The sequence below is a fragment of the Bos indicus x Bos taurus genome, chromosome 9 (assembly GCF_003369695.1).
Source record: "Bos indicus x Bos taurus breed Angus x Brahman F1 hybrid chromosome 9, Bos_hybrid_MaternalHap_v2.0, whole genome shotgun sequence".
In the NCBI taxonomy this organism is placed as follows: Eukaryota; Metazoa; Chordata; class Mammalia; order Artiodactyla; family Bovidae; genus Bos; species Bos indicus x Bos taurus.
In genome coordinates, this window is record NC_040084.1 from 159,130 (window position 1) to 181,586 (window position 22,457).

General features: G+C 37.9%; 1 pseudogene; it reads left to right on the forward strand.

Moving 5' to 3' along the window:
- Window positions 1-10,286: 10,286 nt before the first annotated feature.
- LOC113898866 lies at window positions 10,287-11,228 on the forward strand (annotated as a pseudogene).
- The last annotated feature ends 11,229 nt before the right edge of the window (window positions 11,229-22,457 follow it).

The window sequence follows — 22,457 nt, forward strand, 5'->3', positions numbered from 1 at the left end:
GTCTGAAAATGCACTTACCAAAATGGCATTTAGGTTGTCTTTTTCAAATATGATTTGACCTGCTATCTGATAAAGGATCTCAGGGGTAGGATTTTAGAAAAATAGTAAGGGAAAAAATGCTGAGAAGATATAAGTTAATTGATCAATTCATGCAGTAAATCAAGTATTAAATAAAGAATAATCTGTGATTGAATATATAACTTACCCACATAATAACTGTCCCAGTTAATCAGAAGAATATAATTTAGGGGAGAAGTTGGAATAGAGCCCTGCATTCTTTAAAATTATTGGGAATTATTTTATTTATTTATTTATTTTTAATTTTATTTTATTTTTAAGCTTTACAATACTGTATTGATTTTGCCATATATCAAAATGAATCCACCACAGGTATACATGTGTTCCCCATCCTGAACCCTCCTCCCTCCTCCCTCCCCATACCATCCCTCTGGGTCGTCCCAGTGCACCAGCCCCTAGCATCCAGTATCGTGCATCGAACCTGGACTGGTGACTGTTTCATATATGATATTATACATGTTTCAATGCCATTTTCCCAAATCATCCCACCCTCTCCCTCTCCAACAGAGTCCAAAAGACTGTTCTATACATCAGTGTCTCTTTTGCTGTCTCGTATACAGGGTTATTGTTACCATCTTTCTAAATTCCATATATATGTGTTAGTATACTGTATTGGTGTTTTTCTTTCTGGCTTACTTCACTTTGTATAATAGGCTCCAGTTTCATCCAGCTCATTAGAACTGATTCAAATGCATTCTTTTTAATGGCTGAGTAATACTCCATTGTGTATACGTACCACTGCTTTCTTATCCATTCATCTGCTGATGGACATCTAGGTTGCTTCCATGTCCTGGCTATTATTAACAGTGCTGCGATGAAGATTGGGGTACACATGTCTCTTTCAATTCTGGTTTCCTTAGTGTGTATGCCCAGCAGTGGGATTGCTGGATCATAAGGCAGTTCTATTTCCAGTTTTTTAAGGAATCTCCACACTGTTCTTCATAGTGGCTGTACTAGTTTGCATTCCCACCAACAGTGTAAGAGGGTTTCCTTTTCTCCACACCCTCTCCAGCATTTATTGCTTGTAGACTTTTGGATCACAGCCATTCTGACTGGCATGAAATGGTACCTCATAGTGGTTTTGATTTGCATTTCTCTGATAATGAGTGATGTTGAACATCTTTTCATGTGTTTGTTAGCCATCTGTATGTTTTCTTTGGAGAAATGTCTATTTAGTTCTTTGGCCCATTTTTTGATTGGGTCATTTATTTTTCTGGAATTGAGCTGTAGGAGTTGCTTGTATATTTTTGAGATTAGTTGTTTGTCAGTTGCTTCATTTGCTAATATTTTCTCCCATTCTGAAGGCTGTCTTTTCACCTTGCTTATAGTTTCCTTTGTTGTGCAGAAGCTTTTAAGTTTACTTAGGTCCCATTTGTTTATTTTTGCTTTTATTTCCAATAGTCAGGGAGGTGGGTCATAGAGGACCCTGCTGTGATATATATCGGAGAGTGTTTTGCCTATGTTCTCCTCTAGGAGTTTTATAGTTTCTGGTCTTACGTTTAGATCTTTAATCCATTTTGAGTTTATTTTTGTGTATGGTGTTAGAAAGTGCTCTAGTTTCATTCTTTTACAAGTGGTTGACCAGTTTTCCCAGTACCACTTGTTAAAGAGATTGTTTTTAATCCATTTTATATTCTTGCCTACTTTGTCAAAGATAAGGTGTCCATATGTGCGTGGATTTATCTCTGGGCTTTCTATTTTGTTCCATTGATCTATATTTCTGTCTTTGTGCCAGTACCATACTGTCTTGATGACTGTGGCTTTGTAGTAGAGCCTGAAGTCAGGTAGGTTGATTCCTCCAGTTCCATTCTTCTTTCTCAAGATAGCTTTGTCTGTTCGAGGTTTTTTGTATTTCCATACAAATTGTGAAATTATTTGTTCTAGCTCTGTGAAGAATACTGTTGGTAGCTTGATAGGGATTGCATTGAATCTATAAATTGCTTTGGGTAGTATATTCATTTTCACTATTTTGATTCTTCCAATCCATGAACATGGTATATTTCTCCATCTATTAGTGTCCTCTTTGATTTCTTTCACCAGTGTTTTATAGTTTTCTATATATAGGTCTTTAGTTTCTTTAGGTAGATATATTCCTAAGTATTTTATTCTTTTCGTTGGAATGGTGAATGGAATTGTTTCCTTAATTTCTCTTTCTGTTTTCTCATTATTAGTGTATAGGAATGCAAGGGATTTCTGTGTGTTGATTTTATATCCTGCAACTTTCCTATAATCATTCATTAGTTCTAGTAATTTTCTGGTGGGGTCTTTAGGGTTTTCTATGTAGAGGATCATGTCATCTGCAAACAGTGAGAGTTTTACTTCTTCTTTTCCAATTTGGATTCCTTTTATTTCTTTTTCTGCTCTGATTGCTATGGCCAAAACTTCCAAAACTATGTTGAATAGTAATGGTGAAAGTGGGCACCCTTGTCTTGGTCCTGACTTTAGAGGAAATGCTTTCAATTTTTCACCATTGAGGATAATGTTTGCTGTGGGTTTGTCTTATATAGCTTTTATTATGTTGAGGTATTTTCCTTCTATTCCTGCTTTCTGGAGAGCTTTTATCATAAATGGATGTTCAATTTTGTCAAAGGCTTTCTCTGCATCTATTGAGATAATCATATGGTTTTTATTTTTCAATTTGTTAATGTGGTGTATTACATTGATTCATTTGCAGATATTGAAGAATCCTTGCAACCCTTGGATAAAGCCCACTTGGTCATGGTGTATGATCTTTTTAATGTGTTGTTGGATTCTGATTGCTAGAATTATGTTAATGATTTTTGCATCTATGTTCATTAGTGATATTGGCCTGTAGTTTTCTTTTTTTGTGGGATCTTTGTCAGGTTTTGGTATTAGGGTGATGGTGGTCTCATAGAATGAGTTTGGAAGTTTACCTTCCTCTGCAATTTTCTAGAAGAGTTTGAGTAGGATAGGTGTTAGCTCTTCTCTAAATTTTTGGTACAATTCAGCTGTGAAGCCATCTGGACCTGGGGTTTTGTTTGCTGGAAATTTTTTGATTACAGTTTCAATTTCCATGCTTGTGATGGGTCTGTTAAGATTTTCTATTTCTTCCTGATCCAGTTTTGGGAAGTTGTACTTTTCTAAGAATTTGTCCATTTCTTCCACGTTGTCCATTTTATTGGCATATAATTGTTGATAGTAGTCTCTTATGATCCTTTGTATTTCTGTGTTGTCTGTTGTGATCTCTCCATTTTCGTTTCTAATTTTATTGATTTGATTTTTCTCCCTTTGTTTCTTGATGAGTCTGGCTAATGGTTTGTCAATTTTATTAATCCTTTCAAATAACCAGCTTTTGGCTTTGTTGATTTTTGCTATGGTCTTTTTTGTTTCTTTTGCATTTATTTCTGCTCTAATTTTTAAGATTTCTTTCCTTCTACTAACCCTGGGGATCTTCATTTCTTCCTTTTCTAGTTGCTTTAGGTGTAGAGTTAGGTTATTTATTTGACTTTGTTCTTGTTTCTTGAGGTGTGCCTGTATTGCTATGAACCTTCCCCTTAGGACTGCTTTTACAGTGTTCCACAGGTTTTGGGTTGTTGTGTTCATTTTCATTTGTTTCTACGCAAATTTTGATTTCTTTTTTGATTTCCTCTGTGATTTGTTGGTTATTCAGCAGCGTGTTGTTCAGCCTCCGTATGTTGGAATTTTTAATAGTTTCCTCCTGTAATTGAGGTCTAATCTTACTACATTGTGGTCAGAAAAAATGCTTGGAATGATTTAAATTTTTTGAATTTACCAAGGCTAGATTTATGGCCCAGGATGTGATCTATACTGGAGAAGGTTCCACGTGTGCTTGAGAAAAAGGTGAAATTCATTGTTTTGGGATGAAATGTCCTATAGATATCAATTAGGTCTAACTGGTCTATTGTATCATTTAAAGTTTGTGTTTCCTTGTTAATTTTCTGTTTAGTTGATCTATCCATAGGTGTGAGTGAGGTATTAAAGTCTCCCACTACTATTGTGTTATTGTTAATTTCTCCTTTCATACTTGTTAGCATTTGTCTTACATATCATGGTGCTCCTGTGTTGGGTGCATATATATTTATAATTGTTATGTCTTCTTCTTGGATTGATCCTTTGATCATTATGTAGTGACCTTCTTTGTCTCTTTTCACAGCCTTTGTTTTAAAGTCTATTTTATCTGATATGAGTATTGCTATCCTGCTTTCTTTTGGTCCCTATTTGCATGGAAAATCTTTTTCCAGCCCTTCACTTTCAGTCTGTATGTGTCCCTTGTTTTGAGGTGGGTCTCTTGTAGACAGCATATGTAGGGGTCTTGTTTTTGTATCCATCCAGCCAGTCTTTGTCTTTTGGTTGGGGCATTCAACCCATTTACGTTTAAGGTAATTATTGATAAGTATGATCCCGTTACCATTTACTTTATTGTTTTGGGTTCGAGTTTATACACTGTTTTTGTGTTTCCTGTCTAGAGAATATCCTTTAGTATTTGTTGGAGAGCTGGTTTGGTGTTGTAGAATTCTCTCAGCTTTTGCTTGTCTGTAAAGCTTTTGATTTCTCCTTCATATTTGAATGAGATCCTTGCCTGGTACAATAATCTGGGCTGTAGGTTATTTTCTTTCATCACTTTAAGTATGTCTTGCCATTCCCTCCTGGCTTAAAGAGTTTCTATTGAAAGATCAGCTGTTATCCTTATGGGAATTCCCTTGTGTGTTATTTGTTGTTTTTCCCTTGCTGCTTTTAATATCTGTTGTTTGTGTTTGATCTTTTTTAATTTGATTAATATGTGTCTTGGGGTGTTTCACCTTGGGTTTATCCTGTTTGGGACTCTCTGGGTTTCTTGGACTTGAGTGATTATTTCCTTCCCCATTTTAGGGACGTTTTCAACTATTATCTCCTCAAGTATTTTCTCATGGTCTTTCTTTTTGTTTTCTTCTTCTGGGACCCCTATGATTCGAATGTTGTAGCATTTAATATTGTCCTGGAGGTCTCTGAGATTGTCCTCATTTCTTTTAATTTGTTTTTCTTTTTTTCCTCTCTGATTCATTTATTTCTACCATTGTATCTTCTACTTCACTAATCCTATCTTCTGCCTCTGTTATTCTACTATTTGTTGCCTCCAGAGTGTTTTTTATTTCATTTATTGCATTATTCATTATATATTGACTCTTTTTTATTTCTTCTAGGTCCTTGTTAAACCTTTCTTGCATCTTCTCAATCCTTGTCTCCAGGCTATTTATCTGTGATTCCATTTTGATTTCAAGATTTTGGATCAATTTCACTATCATTATTCTGAATTCTTTATCAGGTAGATCCCCTATCTCTTCCTCTTTTGTTTGGTTTGGTGGGCAATTATCCTGTTCCTTTATCTGCTGGGTATTCCTCTGTCTCTTCATCTTGTTTAAATTGCTGAGTTTGGGGTGTCCTTTCTGTATTCTGGCAGTTTGTGGAGTTCTCTTCATTGTAGTGTTTCCTCACTGTGTGTGGGTTTGTACAGGTGGCTTGTCAAGGTTTCTTGGTTAGGGAAGCTTGTGTCGGTGTTCTGGTGGGTGGAGCTGGATTTCTTCTCTCTGGAGTGCAATGAAGTGTTCACTAATTAGTTATGAGATGTCTATGGTTTTGGGGTGACTTTGGGCAGCCTGTATCTTGGAGCTCAGGGCTGTGTTCCTGTTTTTCTGGAGAATTTGTTTGGTATGTCTTGCCCTGGAACTTGTTGGTCCTTGTGTGGTGTTTGGTTTCAGTGTAGGTATGGAGCCATTTGATGAGCTCCTGTCAATTAATGTTCCCTGGAGTCAGGAGTTCCCTGGAGTCAGGGTTGGCACTTAAGCCTCCTGCTTCAAGTTATCGGTCTTATTTTTACAGTAGTTTCAAAACTTCCCCTTCTATACAGCACCATTGATAAAACATCTACATTAAAGATGAAAAGTTTCTCCATCGTGAGGGTCACCCAGAGAGGTTCACAGCGTTACATGGAGAAGAGAAGAGGGAGGAGGGAGTTAGAGGTGACCTGAATGAGATGAGGTGGAATCAATAGAGGAGAGAATGGGCTAGCCAGTAATCACTTCCTTATGTGCACTCCACAACTGGACCGCTCAGAGATGTTCACGGAGTTATACAGAGAAGAGAAGAAGGAGGAAGGAGACAGAGGTGGCCAGGAGGATAAAAGGGGGGAATGAAAAGGAGGGAGACAGATCCAGCCAGTAATCAGTTCCCTAAGTGTTCTTCACTGTCTGGAACACACAGAAATTCACAGAGTTGGTAGAGTAGAGAAGGGTTAGGGAAGAGACACAGGCGACCTGGTGGAGAAAAAGGAGAGTCCAAAGGGAGAGAGAGAGAGCAGTCAATTCAGTAATCTCACTCCCTAGTGAAAAATGGGTACTGAAGATTGGGTTCTTAAAGGTACAAAATTGGTAACAAATACATAAAAGCAAAAATTAAAACTCTAGAGTAGAGTTTGGATTTTCAAAAATACAATTTTAAAGAAAAGAAGAAGGAAAAGAGAAAAAAACAAAGTCGCAAGAATTATAAAGAAAATATAGGTACAAATTGATAACAAATACCAAAATGCAAAAGTTAAAAATCTAGAGTAGAGTTTGGATTTTCAAAAATACAATGTTAAAGAAAAGAAGAAGGAAAAGAGAGAGGGAAAAAAAAAAAAAAAAACAAAGTCGCAAAAATTATAAAGAAAATACAGGTGCAAAATTGATAACAAATACCAAAAAGCATAAATTAAAAATCTAGAGTAGAGTTTGGAATTTCAGATATACAATGTTATATAAAAGAAGAAGAGAAAGAAAGAGAGAGAAAAAAAATCACAAAAATTATAAAAATAAAAATAGGTACAAAATTGATAACAAATACCAAAAAGCTGAAATTAAAAATCTAGAGTAGAGACTGGAATTTCAAAAATGCAATGTTAAAGAAAAGAAGAAAAAAAAGAACAAGGTCACAAAAATTATAAATATATATATATATATATATATATATATATATATGAAGTTTGCTTTAAAAAATAGGTTTTTGGTTTTTTTTTTTGCAAAGTAATAGTAGGTTATAAAAGTGAAAATTAAAGGAATAATAGAGGACTTAAAATTTTTTTTTAATAAAAAAAAAGAAAGAAAGAATGATCGTAAAAATAGTAAATATATATCTAGGACTTTCTCTGGTTTTGTTGTGGGAATTGTGGCGTCGGTTCATTTTCGGCTAGTTCCTTGGTCCAACTTATATTTCTCAAGATCTATAGGCCCCTTCCTATGTATTCAGTACTAACCACAGGGTTTTAATCTATTGCCTGTCGCTTCCAAAGCGGTTCCCTCTGTTATAGCTTCTTCTGTTTGCTGGTCTCTTCAGTGTCTGGTTTCCGCCCTGACACAAAGGTGATGGTGGTGGACACTTTTGTTTTTTTTAGGCGCACTTGTTCAGTCACTCTGTGGGGAGGGAAGGATGCTGCAAACAAATAACACTGGCGTGTGCTCGCAGTGCCTCAGCCACACTGGGTCTGCCCCCACTCACAGCGTGTGTAGCTTCCCTGCCCACACTGCTCAGGCTCTAGGTTGCTCCGCTGGGAACCATCTGTGGCCGGCCCTGGGCTGCTTGCACCTCCCAAGTCCAAGCCACTCAGGTTCAGGCCCTCGGGTAGTCCTCAGAGGCGCAGACTCGGTTGGGCCTGCGTTTTGTGCCCTTCCCAGGTCTGGGCAGCTCAGGTGATGAGGTGTTTGGCGAGCGTGATTGCTGCGATTTATGGCCTCCCCGCCTCTCGGTTGTACATCTAGGTGTACAACCAGCACACCTTCTCAGGCAGATGTTGACCGTCCAGACCCCCAAGAAGTTTTAGTTAGCAAAGAAGCCTGCTTACAGTTTTATAGATAACGTCTCTCTGGGCTGTGATTGCCCCCTTCTGGCTCTGGCTGCCTGTCACCAGAGGGGGATGGTCTGCAGGCAGCTATCTTTGTTGAGTCCTTTGTTCCGTGCACGGGCCTGACGATGTCTTAGGTTAGGGCTGGCTTTTTGCATGGTAGATATCCGACAGTCTGGTTTGCTAGCCCATATTATTTTGCTCAGGTAGCACTCGGGGTATTCAGGCCAAAGCCTTACTCTAAGCGATGCAGCCTGTCCCGCGCCTCCCTGCCCAGCCCCCGCTTGCTAGTGGCGTGTGCAGGCGTCTGCACTGCTTCTCCCCTGCAGGAGTTACCATAGTGCTCGCAATCTGTGGGTTTTAATTGTTTATTTATTTTTCTTCCCTGTTATGTTGCCCTCTGTGCTTCCAAGGCTTGGCACAGATTCGGCAGTGAGAAGGTTTCCTGGTGTTTGGATACCTCTCTTTTTAAGACTCCCTTCCCAGGACAGAACTCCGTCCCTCCCTCTTTTGTCTCTTTTTTTTGTCCTTTATATTTTTTCCTACCTCCTTTCGAAGACTTGGGTTGCTTTTCTGGGTGCCTGATGTCCTCTGCCGGCATTCAGAAGTTGTTTTGTGGAATTTACTCAGCGTTTAAATGTTCTTTTGATGAATTTGTGGGGGAGAAAGTGTTCTCCCGGTCCTACTCCTCAGCCATCTTCTGTTTGATCCTGGGAATTATTTTAAAAACCTAAAATGTAATTGTTAGTTGAATGAGATGGCTTATTTGACAACTACAAATATCCTCTCTTCACTATTCAGTTGTTACATATTTAAATGTCATTTTGTGGCCATTGATGATGACTCTCATACACTAGATAGATTTGCAGTTTTTCTCTTCCAAACCCTACTTTATGTACACAGATTTGAATGGCAATTTCACTGAAAATGAAAAATAAGGAGAGTAACATTACATATTTGAAAATAAATTGTGAATATATTGGTTCTTAAGTTTGGAGTAAATGAAATAAAATATTTTAAATACTAAGGTCTAATGCCAGTCCAGGTTCGATGCACGATACTGGATGCTTGGGGTTAGTGCACTGGGACGACCCAGAGGGATGGTATGGGGAGGGAGGAGGGAGGAGGGTTTAGGATGGGGAACACATGTATACCTGTGGCAGATTCATTTTGATATTTGGGAAAACTAATACAATTATGTAAATTTTAAAAATAAAATAAAATAAAATAAAAATAAATACTAAGGTCTTGTGTTTTATATAGTTGAAGTAGAGAATTTTGGTGTGATTTAGTGGAATGATTAATTCTCAGTAGTTCTCCCTAGTCTATGCTTCTTGAACTTCTGCCAGTAGAAAGGTATTGGTTTGTTCAAAGGCATAATAGTTATGAGCATATTATTAGAGTTGGTTTTACATTACTTTACAGCAGTGACTAGAAGGAAGAGGAGGTAAAAATAACAGGAATGGAAGAGAGAAAAGCCAGCCTGAGATATTAAGACATGTGATATAGGAACAGAAAGAAACAAACGTTTTCAGGATGCCTGATTATTAGGAAGAGTTGAACAGCTTGAGTACATCGATTAGAAAGAAGCCAATTTATGCAAGTGAGAAAGACACTGTGTGAGACTAAAATTCAAGTGAAACCTACTATTAACCTCAAATGCCTTACTGAATGTAAAAAACAAATATTTTTAAAGTTTGAGATGATACCTTTTGAAAAATAGAGGTAATTATACTTTGCTTGTTATCCTTTTGTTTGAATATAAATATAATATTCTATCTGTAAATTAAGCACATTTGTAAATTAATAATATTTGTAAATTAGGTGCAACAGATGTATAGCTGATTTTGGCCATGTATATATATATATATATCATGATTCCAAATTGGTTGACATTTCCACCTAGGATAGATGGAAGGAAATTTCTCACATATAACATTATCCACATATAAGTGCTTTTTAATTTTCTCTCAAGGTTTCATTTCTGTGCCTATTTTCTCAATAACAAATAGTGAGACTAGGAAAGGGATGACTGATTTTTTTTCTACAGTACCATTTCTTGAATTCTACCAAGGCATATCCAGTTATGTTTGATAATACATGCTAATAGAATAGTTGCATAAATATGCTGCATTCTACAGTGTTAGTTTTTAAATTAGGTATTAAAGTTGTTTATCAGGAATTAATATTTTCCAGAGAGGAACAAAAAGAATGTAAGGAAAGCCTTTCAAAATAAAAATCAAATCTTTTTCTTCAAGTTTTGAATGCTTTCCATTTTAAAATGCCCATGACAAGGAATAATATACATCATCGTATTTACATAGTTATAAAGATTGCTAACTATTTAATTTCAGGTGGCTACAAACTGCTCTGAATCATGGAAAATAGGAATAACATCACAGAATTTATTCTCTTAGGACTTTCTCAGAAAGAGGAAATTGAAATTCTCTGGTTTTTACAGTTCTTACTTTGTTATGTTGCAATTCTGATCGGAAACCTACTTATCATGATTTCTATTATCTCCAGTCAACTTATGAAGCAGCCCATGTATTTCTTTCTGAGTCACCTTCCCTCGCAGACCTTTGTTACACCTCCACTGTGACCCCCAAGTTGATTGCTGACTTGCTGGCAGCAAAGAAGATCATTTCCTACCATGGCTGCATGACACAGCTCTTCACCATTCACTTCTTTGGGGGGATTGAGGTCTTCATCCTCACAGGGATGGCCTATGATCTCTATGCGGCCATCTGCAAGCCTCTGCTCTGCACTCTGATCATGACCAGACAGAAGTGTGTTGCCATGATCACTGCTTCCTGCACTGGGGGGGGGGGGGGGGGTCCTGCATTCCTTCGGTCAGTTTCTCCTGGCCATCTTTTTACCTTACTGTGGCCCAAATGAAATAGATCATTACTTCTGCAATATGTATCCTTTGCTGAAACTGGCCTGCACTGACACCACCAGAATCAGCCTCCTTGTCATTGCCAATTCGGGCCTCATGGGCCTGGTGACTTTTGTGGTTATGTTGATATCCTATGCTGTGGTCTTGTACACTGTCAGGTCCTACTCTGTAGAGAATCGCCACAAAGCTCTCTCAACCTGCAGTTCCCACATCACTGTGGGGGTCCTCTTTTTTGCTCCTTTATTCTTCATTTACATATGTCCAGCAACTACTTTACCAGGAGACAAAGTCTTCGCTCTTTTTTATACTATCATTGCTTCCATGCTCAATCCTCTAATCTACACGCTGAGAAACTTGGAGATGAAGAATGACATAAAGAAATTCTGGTGCCATATGGCAGTAAGAAAGGAAATGAACTAAAAGATACCTCTGATTTTCACCACTAAACTTTTTGACTATATGAATTTTCTACAATGAAGACTTTAAAATGTATAATGCTTGCCTTATATACTTTTTTGTTTCATTTTGTTTTAGCAATATATAGATTTAAGTATGAGCAAAAGCTTACAACTTCCTGTATTTATCCAGACTCTCTACTGTGCTTTTTTCTAGTTTTCTTCTTTTCTTATTTGTATCTCCTTTTCTCTTCTGATGTTTTGGCTTTGTAATCAATTTAGATATTTAGCAGTAGACCATCAAAGGCATCATGTAATACAAATCAACACTGAGAACCCATAGAACCCATTCTTATATGTGACTTTAGTCAATAAAGCCAATTCCAGGTAGCAATAATTTAGAAGATAATTCCAACATTTTACTTGCATCATTTAAAGAATATTCTAAAAGACCAAATTTTGGACCTGAAACTATATTTCTTAAAAATATAGCTTTCTACTCTGATAATTTTATAGCCAGTGGCAATCTGGAGCTTCTCATATGTCCAACACCAGTACTCTTACCTAAGCCCCACATCAATCTCTTTTCTTTTGTTCAAAGGAACTGTCTCTCCCAACTCTGTCTGTGTAAACGTGAACTGCAACTCTGGCTAATTCTAGCACCTGATAGTGTATATTTGTTATGGGCATGTGTTCTGGACCCAGAATTTCTTATTAACTATGAGGACTAGGACATATGCTCAACAAATCATCCATCAAGTGATAATAATAGCCCAACACACAGTCTTGTGAGGACATGGGCAAGACTGAAACACTGCTTGGTCACACAGTAAGGGCTCAATACATATGAGCTATTTTATTGCCCAGTCTGCTGTTATGCATCAGAAATGTAAACATTCTGATAATAACTTTCCTTTGCAGAGGTGAGGATGTGAGAATGGGGCTCATTAATGTCATGCTCCTATTACTAGGCTTCCCTGGTGGCTCAGACAGTAAAGAATCCACCTGAAATGTGGGGAATCTGGGTTCAATCCCTGGGTTGGGAAGATCCCTTGGAGGAGCTCATGACAATCTCTTCCAGTATTCTTGCCTGGAGAATCCCCATGGAGAGAGGTACCCGGCAGGCTACGGTCCAGGGGGTCACAAAGAGTAGGACATGACTGAATGACTAAGTACAGCACAGTGTGCAATGGACACCTATTACTGGTGAAATTAATTTTTTCTTAGACTGGGCAAGTGGAGAATACCACTCAAAGTCAATGATCACATCTTTCACAAGGTTCAAGTTAATAGCAATTTTTCCAACAGGAATTGAAAGTCATCCTGGAGCAACTTTGCCCAATGTTAGAAATGACTATAACAAGATCAGGCCACTAGATAACTGATTAGGAATGGGTAGAGTCTCAAAAGTCTTTTAAAAACTTCGTGGATATGATGTACTTGCATGAGATTTTATTTTCAAGTTGTAGAGAGAGCCAGGTTAGATAAAAATGAGTTGTCAATGTTGAGGATTCTTAAGATGGGTTCATAATATAAAAAAGAAAAATAGTATAGTTCTATGACTCAGTTGAAAATGCCCAACAAATAAACCTAAAAATATTATGTGCTAGAAATTCTTATAGAAAGATCCTAACATATTTGCTTGTTGTTGTTCTAAACCTAGTTCTTGACAGCTATCTGAAAACTCCTGCATAGGGCATGCACAGAATACATGTCAGAGAACATAACAGAGAAGGAAAGTGAAAGATCACATTCTGGTGTGAAATAAGCAGGGTCTTTAATAAGAAGACCAGCCAACTCTCAAAGTCCCTCTGCTTCAGAAGCCCTATCCTCCAACAAACCAGACTTGTATTATTGAAAAATAAAACTTCAAAAATTAACAAATGTTTCTGTTTTACTTTTATTCTTGGAATAAAAGTTGTGAATGTGGATTATTAAAAAACTTGGAGTCTGCAGCAAAATAGATGGACCAGTAAATTATCTTACTAAGTAAAGTAAGTCAGAGAAAAACAATTATATATAATCACTTATATGTGGTTTCACCCATTCCAGTCCATTTGAGTTCGCTGATTCCTAGAATGTCAACATTCACTCTTGCCATCTCTTGTTTGACCACTTCCAATTTGCCTTGATTCATGGACCTGACATTCCAGGTTCCTATGCAATATTGTTCTTTACAGCATCGGACCTTGCTTCTATCACCAGTCACATCCACAGCTCGGTATTGTTTCTGCTTTGGCTCCATCCCTTCATTCTTTCTGGAGTTATTTTTCCACTGATCTTCAGTAGCATATTGGGCACTTGCTGACCTGGGGAGTTCCTCTTTCAGTATCCTATAATTTTGCCTTTTCATACTGTTCATGGGGTTCTCAAGGCAAGAATACTGAAGAGGTTTGCCATTCCCTTCTCGAATGGGTGAATTTAACTCAGATGACCATTATATCTACTACTGCGGGCAGAAATCCCTCAGAAGAAATGGAGTAGCCATCATGGTCAACAAAAGAGTCCATAATGCAGTACTTGGATGCAATCTCAAAAATGACAGAATGATCTCTGTTCGTTTCCAAGGCAAACCATTCAATATCATGGTAATACAAGTCTATGCCCCAACCAATAACGCTGAAGAAGATGAAGTTGAACGGTTCTATGAAGACCTACAAGACCTTTTAGAACTAACACCCAATAAAGATGTCCTTTTCATTATAGGGGACTGGAATGCAAAAGTAGGAAGTCAAGAAACACCTGGAGTAATAGGCAAATTTGGCCTTGGAATATGAAATGAAGCAGGTCAAAGACTAATAGAGTTTTGCTAAGAAAATGCATTGGTCATAGCAAACACCCTCTTCCAACAACACAAGAGAAGACTCTACACATGGACATCACCAGATGGTCAATGCCGAAATCAGATTCATAGTGTTCTTTGCAGCCAAAGATGGAGAAACTCTATACAGTCAACAAAAACAAGACTGGGAGCTGACTGTGGCTCAGATTATGAACTCCTTATTACCAAATTCAGACTTAAATTGAAGAAAGGAAGGGAAAGCCACTAGACCATTCATGTATGACCTAAATCAAATCCCTTATAATTATACAGTGGAAGTAGAAATAGATTTAAGGGCCTAGATCTGATAGATAGAGTGCCTGATGAACTGTGGAAAAAGGTTCGTGACATTGTACAGGAGACAGGAATCAAGACCATCCCCATGAAAAAGAAATGCAAAAAAAGCCAAATGGCTGTCTGGGGAGGCCTTACAAATAGCTGTGAAAAGAAGAGAAGAAAAATCAAAGAAGAAAAGGAAAAATATAAGCATCTGAATGCAGAGTTCCAAAGAATAGCAAGAAGAGAAAGAAAGGCTTCCTCAGGGGTCAATGCAAAGAAATAGAGGAAAACAACAGAATGGGAAAGACTAGAGACCTCTTCAAGAAAATTAGAGATACCAAGGGAATATTTCATGCAAAGATGGTCTCGATAAAGGACAAAAATGGTATGGACCTAACAGAAGCAGAAGATATTGAGGAGAGGCGGCAGGAATACACAAAAGAACTGTACAAAAAAGATTTTCATGACCCAGATAATTACGATGGTGTGATCACTGACCTAGAGCCAGACATCCTGGAATGTGAAGTCAAGTGGGCCTTAGAAAGCATCACTATGAACAAAGCTAGTGGAGGTGATGGAATTCCAGTTGAGCTATTTCAAATCCTGAAAGATGATGCCGTGAAAGTGCTGCACTCAATATGCCAGCAAATTTGGAAAACTCAGCAGTGGCCACAGGACTGGAAAAGGTCAGTTTTCATTCTGATCCCAAAGAAAGGCAATGCCAAAGAATGCTCAAACTACCGCACAATTGCACTCATCTCACATGTTAATAAAGTAATGCTCAAAATTCTCCAAGCCAAGCTTCAGCAATACGTGAACCGTGAACTTCCTGATGTTCAAGCTGGTTTTAGAAAAGGCAGAGGAACCAGAGATCAAATTGCACACATCTGCTGGATCATGGAAAAAGCAAGAGAGTTCCAGTAAAACATCTATGTCTGCTTTATTGACTATGCCAAAGCCTTGACTGTGTGGATCACAATAAACTGTGGAAAATTCTGAAAGAGATGGGAATACCAGACCACCTGACCTGCCTCTTGAGAAATCTGTATGCAGGTCTGGAAGCAACAGTTAGAACTGGACATGGAACAACAGACTAGTTCCAAATAAGAAAAGGAGAACGCCAAGGCTGTATATTGTCAACCTGCTTATTTAACTTCTTTGCAGAGTACATCATGAGAAACGCTGTGCTGGAAGAAGCACAAGCTGGAATCAAGATTGCTGGGAGAAATATCAGTAACCTCAGATATGCCGATGACACCACCCTTATGGCAGAAAGTGAAAAGGAACTAAAAAGCCTCTTGATGAAAGTGAAAGTGGAGAGTGAAAATGTTCGCTTAAAGCTCAACATTCAGAAAACGAAGATCATAGCATCTGGTCCCATCATTTCATGGGAAATAGATGGGGAAACAGTGGAAACAGTGTCAGACTTTATTTTTTGGGGGGCTCCAAAATCATTTCAGATGGTGACTGCAGCCATGAAATTAAAAGACGCTTACTCCTTGGAAGGAAAGTTATGACCAACCTAGATAGCATAGTGAAAAGCAGAGACATTAGTGTGCCAACAAAGGTCTGGCTAGTCAAGGCTATGGTTTCCTGTGATCATGTATGGATGTGAGAGTTAGACTTTGAAGAAGGCTGAGCGCCAAAGAATTGATGCTTTTGAACTGTGGTGTTGGAGAAGACTCTTGAGAGTGCCTTGGACTGCAAGGCGATCCAATCAGTCCATTCTGAAGGAGATCAGCCCTGGGATTTCTTTGGAAGGAATGATGCTAAAGCTGAAACTCCAGTACTTTGGCCACCTCATATGAAGAGTTGACTCATTGGAAAAGACTCTGATTCTGGAAGGGATTGGGGGCAGGAGGAGAAGGGGATGACACAGAATGAGATGGCTGGATGGCATCACCAACTCGATGGACATTAGTTTGGGTGAACTCCAGGAATTGGTGATGGACAGGGAGGCCTGACGTGCTGCAATTCATGGGGTGGCAAAGAGCCGGACAAGACTGAGCGACTGAACTGAACTGATATGTGGTTTCTTTTCTTTCTTTTTTCTTTTTTTTTTTTTTTTGTTAGTGGGTTTTTTTTTTAATTTTTTTTATATTTTATTTTGTTTTGCAACTTTACAATATTTATTGGTTGCCATATATCAAAATGAATCCACCACAGGTATACATGTGTTCTCCATCCTGAACCCTCCTCCCTCCTCCCTCCCCATACCCTCTCTCTGGGTCATCGCAGTGCACCAGCCCCAAGCATCCAGTATCGTGCATCGAACCTGGACTGGTGACTCATTTCATATATGATATTATACATGTTTCAATGCCATTCTCCCAAATCATCCCACCCTCTCCCTCTCCCACAGAGTCCAAAAGACTGTTGTATACATCAGTGATTTCTAAAAAAAAAAAAAAATATTACACAGATGGACTTATTTACAAAACAGAAAAAGACTCACAGACACAGAAAACAAACTTATGGTAATCAAAAGGAAAAGGGGAGGGGAGGGATAAATTGGGAGTTTGGGATTAACAGATACAGACTACCAAATATAAAATAGATAAACAACAATGATCTATTGTATAGCACAGGAATCTATACTCAATATCTTGTAATAACCTATAGTGAAAAGTAATCTGAGATGGAAAATATACATACATATGAACACACATATATATGAACTGAATCACATGACTATATACCCAAAACCAATACAACATTGTAAATAAACTATAGTTTAATAAGATAAGCAAGCAAACACTTCATTGTCAATATTAATCATTAACTAGGGAATTATGATTTAACTCTTTCACTTTTGCACTGTGATCTCCTCCCTTCTCAGCTTCTCAAGAGCATCAGCCACATTTCTCTCTTCAGTTGGATCATTAATAGCACATATAATATCAAGAAAGAGCAGTGAGATTCTTTTTAATTTAGTGAGTGACTTTACTAGTTCTTGCATTCAGGTTATTATCTATCTTGCATTATTTTTGGCTAAGACATTTTACAACTCAAAATAGAGATGTTGATTCACACAAAATAATATCAATGTCAACAATGTCTGGCCATAGACATTCAAATTGTGTCAGGTGAAATGCAAGTAATGATAGCCTTTTGGATACTTGACTAGTTTTGCATCAACTTATAAATTCATTTTAGCACCCCTTACTGATGATAAATATGTGGTGAACTGTTGCCTGAACTGATGGTAACATCTTATTGGTTTCTACATTAAATATTAATAATAAAATAGAATCTTTGACATGTGTCAATTCATCATTCACATAAAATTTCAATAATATTCTCTTTTAAAATGTATCCTTTGACAAATGGTAAACTTTAAAGAAACTATATAAATAGATCCATTCATAGATACCCACTGACAGTTTTAAAAAATTCAATGATACATGAAAAGATCTTAGAAGCTTTCAGACAAGCAATCAAGATTAAGTAAATTTTTTAAAAGATGAATTTAGTAGTACAATTTCAACTTTTCAACAAATATAAATACTACATTTGCAGGTAAAAATAGATGAGAAAATACGATTGTCTTATGGAATTACATAAAGTAAAATTCAAGAGGCAACTAAGGAATAAATATCTGTATAACATAAGAATGTCCAATATTTATGCTTGACTAAAACTTCTATAGATTAAAACTTTTATAGATTAAAAAGAAATGACCCACAACTTCCTATTCATTTATTTAAAATATACTATTTGTAATTATACATTTGCTTATTTTCTTGTTTATTTCATTGTCTGTCTCTTTTCTTAGTCTCCAGCCTCACTGAGGACAAAGGCTGTTTTGTTCACCACTAAATACATTCTCGAGGGCTTCCCTGGTGGCTCTATGGTAAAGAACCCACCTGCCAATGCAAGAGATGTGAGTTTGATCCCAGGGTCAAGAAGTTCCCCTGGAGAAGAAACATATTGCAGAAACCCACTCCAATATTCTTGCTGGAAAATTCCATGGACAGAGGAGTTTGGCAGGCTACATTCTGTGGGTTTGCAAAAGAGTGGGACATAACTTAGCGACTAAACAACAACAGATGCATTCTCCATAGAGAAACTTTGTCCAAGTCAGACCTTTTAGAATTAGGAGATAGTAAATATTTTTATATGAATGAATTTATGAGGCCATTTTATTTTTGTTATAGTTCTTTTTTAAAATATATTTTCTGAAATATCAGTTCAGTTCAGTCTCTCAGTCGTGTGCAACTCTTTGCGACCCCATGAATCGCAGCACACCAGGCCTCCCTGTCCATCACCAACTCCCGGAGTTCACTCAGACTCAAGTCCATCGAGTCAGTGATGCCATCCAGCCATCTCATTCTCTGTCGTCCCCTTCTCCTCCTGCCCCCAATCCCTCCCAGCATCAGAGTATTTTCAAATGAGTCAGCTCTTTGTATGAGGTGGCCAAAGTACTGGAGTTTCAGCTTTAGCATCATTCCCTCCAAAGAAATCCCAGGGCTGATCTCCTTCAGAATGGACTGGTTGGACCTCCTTGCAGTCCAGGGGCCTCTCAAGAGTCTTCTCCAACACCACAGTTCAAAAGCATCAATTCTTCGGTGCTCAGCCTTCTTCACAGTCCAGATCTCACATCCATGCATGACCACAGGAAAAACCATAATCTTGACTAGACAAACCTTTGTTGGCAAAGTAATGTCTCTGCTTTTGAATATGCTATCTAGGTTGGTCATAACTTTCCTTCCCAGGAGCAAGCGTCTTTTAGTTTCATGGCTGCAGTCACCATCTGCAGTGATTCTGGAGCCCAAAAAAATAAAGTCTGACACTGTTTCCACTGTTTCCCTATCCATTTCCCATGAAGTGATGGGACCGGATGCCATGATCTTCGTTTTCTGAATGTTGAGCTTTAAGCGAACATTTTCATTCTCCACTTTCACTTTCAAGAGGCTTTTGAGTTCCTCTTCACTTTCTGCCATAACGGTGGTGTCATCGGCATATCTGAGGTTATTGATATTTCTCCCAGCAATCTTGATTTCAGCTTGTGTTTCTTCCAGTCCAGCATTTCTCATTATGTACTCTGCATAGAAGTTAAATAAGTAGGGTGACAATATACAGCCTTGATGTACTCCTTTTCCTATTTGGAACCAGTCTGTTGTTCCATGTCCAGTTTTAACCGTTGCTTCCAGACCCGCATACAGATTTCTCAAGAGGCAGGTCAGGTGGTCTGATATTCCCATCTTTTTCAGAATTTTCCACAGTTTATTGTGATCCACACAGTCAAAGGCTTTGGCATAGTCAATAAAGCAGAAATAGATGTTTTTCTGGAACTCTCTTGCTTTTTCTATGATCCAGCGGATGTTGGCAATTTGATCTCTGGTTCCTCTGCCTTTTCTAAAACCAGCTTGAACATCTGGAAGTTCACGGTGCACGTATTGCTGAAGCCTGGCTTGGAGAATTTTGAGTATTACTTTACTAGCATGTGAGATGAGTGCAATTGTGCGGTAGTTTGAGCATTCCTTGGCATTGCCTTTCTTTGGGATCAGAATGAAAACTGACCTTTTCCAGTCCTGTGGCCACTGCTGAGTTTTCCAAATTTGCTGGCATATTGAGTGCAGCACTTTCACGGCATCATCGTTCAGGATTTGAAATAGCTCAACTGGAATTCCATCACCTCCACTAGCTTTGTTCATAGTGATACTTTCTAAGACCCACTTGACTTCACATTCCAGGATGTCTGGCTCTAGGTCAGTGATCACACCATCGTAATTATCTGGGTCATGAAAATCTTTTTTGTACAGTTCTTCTGTGTATTCCTGCCGCCTCTCCTCAATATCTTCTGCTTCTGTTAGGTCCATACCATTTTTGTCCTTTATCGAGCCCATCTTTGCATGAAATATTCCCTTGGTATCTCTAATTTTCTTGAAGAGGTCTCTAGTCTTTCCCATTCTGTTGTTTTCCTCTATTTCTTTGCATTGATGGCTGAAGAAGGCTTTCTTATCTCTTCTTGCTATTCTTTGAAACTCTACATTCAGATGCTTATATTTTTCTTTTTCTTCTTTGCTTTTCACTTCTCTTCTTTTCACAGCTATTTGTAAGGCTTCCCCAGACAGACCTTTGGCTTTTCTGCATTTCTTTTTCATGGGGATGGTCTTGATCCCTGGCTCTTGTACAATGTCACAAACCTCATTCCATAGTTCATCAGGCACTCTATCTATCACATCTAGGCTCTTAAATCTATTTCTCACTTCCACTGTATAATCATAAGGGATTTGCTTTAGGTCATACCTAATGGTCTAGTGATTTTCCCTCCTTTCTTCAATTTAAGTCTGAATTTGGTGATAAGGAGTTCTTGATCTAAGCCACAGTCAGCTCCTGGTCTTGTTTTTGTTGACTGTATAGAGCTTCTCCATCTTTGGCTGCAAAGAACATAATCAATCTGATTTCGGTGTTGACCATCTGGTGATGTCCATGTGTAGCGTCTTCTCTAAATATACATATGGAAAATTCAATCAGAAAAAAACATATCTTTTTACAAAGGAGTTTGCCTTATAAAGATAAATTGAGAAATTGTCTGCACATCTGCAAGAGATGTGCAGATGCCCCATGGGGGCATGTGAGCTTCCAGGAAAAAAAAAAAAAAAAAAGCATCGAAGTCTTTTCCAGGCATCAGCCAGAAATTATAATGCCCTAACAAGCTTTTTTTTTTTTTTTTTCGCCCCAGGAAAAATTAAGTCTTAAATCCTGGGTATACTCTCTGAACTTTTAATTCTAGCTGTAGGGTTCTCAGTATTTCCCATGTCAACTCACTTCAGTCTCCCTCAGCTAACTGATTCTTCCTTGTCCTGACAAATGAACATTATATACTCCATGTCCATAGTCATTATATACTCCATTTCCTCATAGTCTCCGTGTCCCATGTCTGATCTCAGTGCTTTGGATGTTGAGGCAATCAATTCAGTTCAGTAGCTCAGTCGTGTCCGACTCTTTGTGACCTCATGAATCGCAGCACGCCAGGCCTCCCTGTCCATCACCATCTCCTGGGGTTCACTCAAACACAAGTCCATCGAATCGCTGATGCCATCCAGCCATCTCATCCTCTGTCGTCCCCTTTTCCTCCTGCCCCCAATCCCTCCCAGCATCAGAGTCTTTTCCAATGAGTCAACTCTTCGCATGAGGTGGCCAAAGTACTGGAGTTTCAGCTTTAGCAGCATTCCTTCCAAAGAAATCCCAGGGCTGATCTCCTTCAGAATGGACTGGTTGGATCTCCTGCAGTCCAAGGGCCTCTCAAGAGTCTTCTCCAACACCATAGTTCAAAAGCATCAATTCTTTGGCGCTTAGCTTTCTTCACAGTCCAACTCTCACATCCATACATGACCACTGGAAAAACCATAGCCTTGGCTAGACGGACCTTTGTTGGCAAAGTAATGTCTGTGCTTTTCAATATGCTATCTCAGTTGGTCATAACTTTCCTTCCAAGGAGTAAATGTCTTTTAAATTCATGGAGGGAAATATAATTAAGAACTTTGGCATATTTATTTATTAGTTAGAAATTGAGAAATTGAAGCTATGATTTACATCTTTGGCAAAGTATACTGATGGGAAATTTCTATATTTTTAGAGATATTGAGACCTTTTCTATATTACACATTTTGTCAGAATTCTCCTTAAATGCCAATTTAACATCAAGCAGAATATATCATGTATATATATATACATATATATGTATATATGTCACTTTTCTATAGAGACAAAGGTAAAATATCAGAGAGACACATATTTGTTTTTTATAAATGGAAAACCTGCATGCTAAAAAAAATCTCAAAATTAGTTAAATTTACCAAATACATCTGTAACAGTGGAACTCACAAGCTCTCTTATAAGATTTTATGCAATTAGAGATGGATTCCTGCACAGAAATTCTAATTTTTAAAATTCTGACTTTATCTTAGGTGTGAAGCTTCATCTTATAAGGAATCTGTCTGATGAGTTAAGCAGCTGGTAAGTTAAACCCAGTTCCTAATTATAATAGTGATTTTCCTTAAAATGAATATTTGAACCATTCTGAATGTATTTATGATCTAAACCTTCTAACCAACCTTTGGAAAACTTCAGAAACTTTAAAATGCTATTTTTACTATTTGGGAAAACCTGGCTTCAGCTATCATGAATTGTGATTTGTATATGAGC